A 7,973-nucleotide genomic window follows, 5' to 3' on the forward strand; every position below is an offset into this window, starting at 1 on the left:
TACAGATGAGGAAAACAAAGCTGGGAGATGTTAGGTGACTTTCCAGGGTCACACAACTAATAAATAGCAGGGTCTGATTTCCAATCTATCATTCTATCCCTTATGCTCCTTTACTGTACAAATACGAATTAAAAATGGACAAAGAATACCTATTGTTAGGTTATGATTTGGAGTTTTTAGAGTTTTTGCATTAATATGTGTATCTTTGGTGAACATTTCAAATGTAGTATGTCTCAGACCTTAAACTGAACAATTAAAAGAGAATAGGCATGGATTGTTTTTCTGTTACTGTATTATGCTTTTTTTTCCTACCCCATTTCTACCTGAAGCAAAGACATGCACACGCATATGCATGATTATGTAAATAAGCACACTATGACATTTTTTATATATTCACTTGTTCAATCACCATGTATGAATATCTTTTCATGAATGTATATATTTTATATTGATATTCTTTTTACTACTTTGTTAATTCTTCTATTTTTAGTTTTCAACATTCACTTCCACAAGATTTTGAGTTTCAAATTTTCTTCCCATCTCTCCCCTGCCCCACCCTCGACAGTATGCATTCTGATGACCACTTCTCCCAATCTGACCTCCCTTCTATCCCCCCCCCTTATATTTTCCTCTTCTCTTCTACTTTCCTATAGGACAAGATAGATTTTTATGCACCATTGCCTGTATATCTTATTTCCCACTTGCATGTAAAGACAATTTTTAATATGTGTTTTTGAAGCTATGATTTCCATGTTCTCTGCCTTCCTCCCTCTGCACCCACCCTCATAGAGAAGACAAGCAAATTGATTTAGATTATATATGTGAAGTTATGCAAAACACTTCCATAATGGTCTTGTTATGAAGGCTAACTTTATTTCCCTCCATCCTGTCCCACCCTCCATTTGTTTTATTCTCTACTTTGACCCTCTCCCTCATCAAAAGTGTTTTCTTCTAATTACCTCTTTCCCCAATCTGCCCTCCCTTCAATTCTCTCTCTTATCCCTTCCCCTTCCCCCATACTTTCCTGTAGGGTAAGATAGATTTTCATATCCAATTGAGTGCATGTTGTTCCCTGCTTAAACCAAGTATGATGAGAGCAAGGTTCATTCCTTCCCTCTCACCTCCTTCCTCTTCCCCTCCATTGTAACAGCTTTTTCTTGCCTCTTTCATGTGAGATGATTTACTCCATTGTACCTCTCCCTTTCTCCTTCTCCCAGTAGACTTCTTTCTCACCCCTTAATTTAATTTTTTTAGATAGCATATCCAACTCACCCTGTACCCTCTGTCATTTACACACACACACACATACACATGAATGCATGTATGTGTGTATGTATGTATACCCACCAACTACCTTAATATTGACAAAGGTCTCATGATTTGCAAATATTATCTTTTCTTGTAGTTGTACAAACTGTTTCCCTTTAATAAGTCCCTTATGATTTGTCTTTAATAAGTATTTAATTTGTCTTTAATAAGTCCTTTATGATTTGTCTTTCTTGCTTACCTTTTCATGCTTTTCTTACGTCTTTTATTTGAAAGTCAAGTTTTCTGTTCAGCTCAGGTCTTTTTATCAAGAATGCTTGAAAGTCCTCTATTTCGTTGAATATACATTTTATCCCACTGAAGTATTATGCTGAGTAGCTGATTCTTGGATTTATTCCTAGCTCCTTTGACCTTTGGAATATAATATTAAAGTCCTTCTATTCCTTAAGGCAAGAGCTGCTAAATCTTATATTATCCTGATTGGTGTTTTTCAATACTTGTTTCTTTTTGGCTGCTTGCAACATTTTCTTCTTGACCAGGGAACTCTGGAATTTGACTACAATGATCCTAAGAGTTTTCCCTTTGGGATCACTTTTGGGAGGTGATTGTTAGATTCTTTCAAATTATAATTTACCCTCTGGTTCTAGAATGTCAGGTAAGTTTTCCATGATAATTATGTGAAAGATAATGTCTATGCTCTTTTTTTTTTATCATGACTTTGATAGTCCTAATTTTTTAAAGTTATCTCTTCTAGTTCTATTTTCCAGGTCAGATGTTTTGAAAGGAAGATATTTCACATTGTCTTCTATTTTTTTCATTCTTTTGGTATTGTTTTGTAATTTCTTGATGTCTCATAAAGTCATTAGCTTCCATTTTCTCCAATCTAATTTTCAAGGAATTATTTTCTTCAGTGAGCATTTGGACCTCCTTTTTCTATTTGGTCTATTCTGTTTTTAAGGAATCCTTCTCATTGACTTCTTGGACCTCTTTTGCCATTTGGATTAGTCTATTTTTAAAGTTATTTTCTTCAGCATTTTGGGAGTCTTAACGTTTAGTAAGCTTATTGACTCATTTTTTTCATTATTTTATTGCATTACTCTCATTTCTCTTCCCAATTTTTCTTCTACTCCTCTTACTTGATTTTCAAAGTCCTCTTGGAGCTCTCCCATGGCCTGAGATGAATTTATATTTTTCTTTCAGGCTTTGAATATAGGAGCTTTAACTTGGTCATCTTCTTCTTGTTATATGTTTTGATTTTCCTTGTCACCAAAGTAAGATTCTATAGTCTGATTTTTTCCTCTGTTGTCTGCCTATCATCCCAGTTAATTATTTGACTTTTTAACTGCTTGTTAAGGTAGGTGTCTGCTTCCATTGAGGGGGGTGGACTGTTCCAATTTTCAGGAGTTTTTTGTGGCTATTTTTAAAGATGTTTTTAAGGACTTGTAAATTTTAAGGTCTTCCAAGGTTGTATGGTCAAAAGAAATGTATTTCCTTCTCTCCTGGCCTGTGTACTTGTCTGTGAGTGAACACAAGCATTCTTTTCTCCCTTTGAAGTATGAGAAGGATTCACTCTCCATTGCTGCCACAGACTCCAACATGCTAGCATCCCTTGCCCCAGGAACACCACCCAGGACTGTGACTCAGAATCAAGCAAAGCAAGAGAATCCTGCCTCGGTGCCAGCAAAGAGATCACTGGAATATCCCTTTTATCAACCACTCAATCTCCCAACTGTGTGGGTGGAGAGTTCTGGAAGTAGCCACTGCCACTGCTGCTGCTTCTGCCTCTACCCTGGGGCTGGTGCCATAACACACTCTTATCTCACCCAGGTTCCCAGTCCTTTCCTATTGAACTTCTAAGTCATCTTTGGCATAGTTAGGTTGAGAAATCTGAAAACTGCTACAGCTGCCAGTGATTTTTCCCCTGAGGCCTGTTCCAGGTTTGCTAGTATCCCATCTCTGCTGATGTGGCCCACACTGGACCTTGCTCTTCTCTCAGGCTGGTGCAACAGACATTTTCTGTGAACTGTCCAGGTTGGCTTCAATTGTAAATTTATTTCACTCCAATATTGTGTGGGTTCTGCTGCTCTATAATTTGTTTAGAATAAGTTTACAGATATTTGGAGGGATTTGGGGGAGATCTCAAGCAAGTCTCTGCTTTTGCTCCATCATCTTGTCATATTGATATTATTTTGGTGATATTAAATGGCTCCAAGTCATGGAAATACATAGTCTCAAAAAAGTTGAATTTGAGAAGCACTCAAAAGACACTGAATGACATAGGATCATAGGTGAAGGAATTAATTGAACCACACGGACTCCATTTTGTGTTTCAGTTCTGAACCTAAGTTGTCTTTCTATTCATTTAGAGGTCTGGTTCATGTTCCATTTTGTGAGAAAACATTATTCAATTATAGGAATTGTCAGAAATCTTATTGCATTGTTTGAACCTAGTCCTGAGCGGCTGGGAAGCAGGACCTTCTCTACCTGCTGCTTAGAGACTCTTAACTAGGGACCAAAGCTGTGTTGAACAGAAATTCAGTCAGGATCAAAGACTGATGCAAGGAGTTTTCTCATAATTACACATCTGAAGAAACCCATATGTCTTTTCCCCAAACTGGTCCCATACTGGATAATCAGTAATTGTTTCCATGTTCATTTGATTGAATACAGACATTGGGTGGAGGGGGAAACCTCTTTTCTGCTTGTATTTATTTTGTATGTAAAATTTATATTGTATATATATTGTATTATATTGTACCTGTTTGCTCTCCAATTCCCAACTTGGAAAGTCCCTAATCTTTCCTCCAATTAGAAATTAGATTACATAATTTGCATTATGTTAATTGTTTTTCTTTTAATTAATTGGCCTTATTGGATTGTTTTTAATGCATAAATATCTGCACTTCCCTCTCTCCCCCCCCACCCCCACCGCCATATTCAGGGTCAAGTGCCAAAGCTGAAGAAGGCTTGGTCCTAATTTGTTACGTAATTCGTATATCTTGCTTAATAAATCAATATTCTAGAACACTCAAAGCTTTATTTCCTCACTCATTTCATCTTTTACCAGCCACATATGGAAGAAGGGATTTCCAATGTTAGCTAATAATAGTTAGCATTTTTATAGCACTTTAATATTTACAAGGCACGTCACAAATATTGTCCCATTTTATCCTCAATAGCAACCCTGGGATGTAATAGACACTATTATTAAGGTTTCTTCTATTTCCTTAGCTGTATAATAGGGACAACAATAGCAGCAACCTGGTAGTGTTGTTTTGAGGATAAAAGGAGATATTTATAAAACATTTAGCAAAGTACCTCACACATGGTAGGCTCTATACAAATACTTGATTATCTCCTTCCTTACCCTTCCCTTCTCTTATTTTCTCCATTTTACAGATGAGGACACTGAAGCACAGAGAGATCATGTGACTTGTCCATGGTCACACAATTAGTAAGTATCTGAGGCAGGATTTGAACTCTGAATTTCCTGACTCCAGGTTTAATACTCTGACTAGGGCTCTGCCTAACTATCATCTAGTTTAATTCCCTCATTTTAAAGATGAAGAAACTCAAGTCCAAGGAAGTTGCTTGGAATAATACCACCATGATTCCTAACAATATTAGCAATAAGTATAAGAGCCCATACTTATAGACTACTTTATAGTGGAAGATTGCTTCCTACATGTTAACTTATTTGATCACAAACTCCGTCATGTCCAACCCTGTTTGGGGATTTCTTGGCAAAGATAACTGGAATAATTTGTTATTTCCTCTCCAGCTCATTTTACAGATGAAGAAATTGAGACTAACAGGGTTAGGTGATTTGCCCAGGGTCATACAGTGTTTAAGTTTCTGAAGCTGGATTTGAACTCATGAAAAGAATCTTCCTGTTTCCAAGTCTAGTATTCTATCCACTGTGCCACCTAACTGTCCATTTTTTATACTTATTTCAAATTTGCTAAGTAGAAAAAGTATTTGTTTCTCTATTTTACATATGAGACAGTTGAGACCCAGAGATGTACATGATTTGCCTACAGTTTTACAGCTAGTTAATATCACACTTGGAACTAGAACTTGGGGTCTATCTAGAAGAATAGCTTACATTTAAAATTACTCATACATGAAAACATGGGCAAAAATTAAATATTTGCAAGCCTGGGAATGAAACTGGCTGATGGTATTTATTTATTGAGTCAAAATCAAAATCTTGAAAATGACTAATGCATATATACATATATAGTAGTAGTCAGGGAAAATTCCTGATATACCTAGCCCCTTAGAAAAGCTTCCCTAGGTCCAAGGCATCTTCTCAAAGTCATGTTTTATTAGCCCTTATTGATGTGTTTACTTTTATCAGTTGGACAGTTAACATAATTAAAGACATTTAATGGAATAGCAGAGCAAGAAAAGTAGCAATAGAATATATTATCTGGAAACATTCTTTCCTCCCTCCTTTCCACACACACACACACACACACACACACACACACACACACATCAATCATCACTTGGAGAAGTGCACATGCATATATATCCACCCATATGATCAGCACATGCATGTAGAGAACACATAGCCAGAGCTCATGCATGAAGAGACACACATAAAGATAGCCAAGACAATTATATAGCAGGGCAAATACTTCAGTTGCTTCAGGGCTACCAGTTCCTTGGTGATATAATCATATGATTCCCATTGGATCTGATATCCACTGGGCATTATACCATGCTAGGCCTGCTCCTACTGAGAATGTTTTTTTTTTTTTCACTGCTTCTTTCTCTGTATGTATCATATCTACCCTCTAATGTCCCCGGATTTTCTGTACTGCCACCTTAACATAGTTTTTTTCTGCTGCCCTAAGCTAAATTGCAACTTTTCTTCATAAGGGGAGAGGTCAATTCATCAATCCCTCTTTCCTTTTTATTTAGCATTCAGAAGCAAAGCCCCCAGCCTTTTTAAAGTGAGAGTCAAGGCTTACTCATGCAGTTGTGATGCTGCTTTCTTTCCATAAGGAGAGATATCTGTCAGCTTCTGGAGAATTAGCCTCCAGGATCTAAAATTTTTTGAGGACAAGAATCAACCAGACAGATAATTAGACACCCCAGGTTTAGAGTTGGTCTTCGAACCTACTTCCTTCAGTTAGCTAAGTTATCCTGTATGTCCCAAGCCCCTTTCTAAGTCTTAGAAAGTCCTTAAACTTCCATTCATACTCTCTTTTTTATCCCTCCCCTAGCTCCCTTCTGATTTCTTAAGACTTTGAAAAAGAGATCCCATAGGAACTACGTGAGTCTGCGACACTGTGATGTCTTTTAACCTCTCAAACATTTGGGGTCTGAATTTAAATGAACAGGTGAGAGGACCTGAAAGAATAAAGATGTCCTCCAATTCAAACCCTTTTGTCTCAAATTCCCACCTTTCACATGCAAGTGTACTTCCCAGGCTTTGAACCATCAAGTACAGTATTTTTTTTTTCATTTTTCCCATTTCTTTTCCTGCTTCTAAGGAAAGAAAGCATTGATTATATTTTATTCTGTTTAGTCTTTTATTTTCCCCAATTATGTGTAACAATAATTTTTAACATTTGTTCTTAAAACATTGAGCTCCAAATTCTCTCTCTCTCCTTCCCTGCACCTCTCATTGAGAAGGCAAGTAATTTGATATCACTTATACATGTGTACTCATGCAAAACATATTTTCATATTAGTCATGCTGTGCAAGAAAACACAGAAAAAAACAACTCAATAAAAATAAAGTAAAAAAAAAGGTATGCTTCAATCTGTATTCAGTCACCATCAGTTCTTTCTCAGAGTATGAGTGACATTTTTCATGATAATTCCTTCAAAGTTGTTTTGATCATTGTATTGCTGAGAATAGTTAAGTCATTCATTGATGATCAATCTACAATATTACTGTTACTTTGTACACAGTACATATTATTTGCATTAGCTCATGTAAGTCTTTCCAGGTATTTTTTTTCTGAGAGCATTCTGCTTATCATTTATTATAGCACAATAACATTCCATCACAATCACATGCAACTATTTGTTCAGCCATTTCCCAATTCATGGGCATCCCCTCAATTTTCAATTTTTTGTCACCAAAAAAAGCTTCTATAAATATTTTTGTATATATAGGTCTTTTTTAATTTTTTAATCTCTTTTTGGATACAGACCTAGTAGACGTATTTCTAGGGCAGAGGATATGGGTGGTTTTATAGTCCTTGGGCACAGTTCCAAATTTTGCTACATAATGGTTAAAGTAGGTCACAACTGCACCAACAATGCATTAATGACTTATTTTTCCCACATTCCTCCCAACATTTGTCATTTTCCTTTTTTTTGTCCTAAAAGTCAATCTATTCAATATAAGGAAGTAGCTAATAATTGTTTTAATAACATTTGTTTTAAAGCAATTGGGGTTAAGTAACTTGCTCAAGGTTACACGGCCAGGTGTTTCTAGGTGGGTGCTAAGTGTCTGAGCCTAGATTTGATCCCCCAGGTCATCCTGACACTGGGGCCAATGCTCTTACTTGCTGTGCTACCTGGCCGCCCCAATAACATTTTTCTAATCAATAGTGAATTAAAGCATTTTTTCATATGACTATAGATAGCTTTGATTATTTCATTTGAAAACTGTTCATATTTTTTGATCATATGTCAATTGGGGAATGGCTTTTAGTTTTGTAAATTTGACTCAGTTCAACATA

Source organism: Petaurus breviceps, unplaced genomic scaffold (assembly GCF_028583685.1).
Source record: "Petaurus breviceps papuanus isolate PSGF00001 unplaced genomic scaffold, PetGlider_PUasm1.0 76, whole genome shotgun sequence".
Classification (NCBI taxonomy): domain Eukaryota; kingdom Metazoa; phylum Chordata; class Mammalia; order Diprotodontia; family Petauridae; genus Petaurus; species Petaurus breviceps.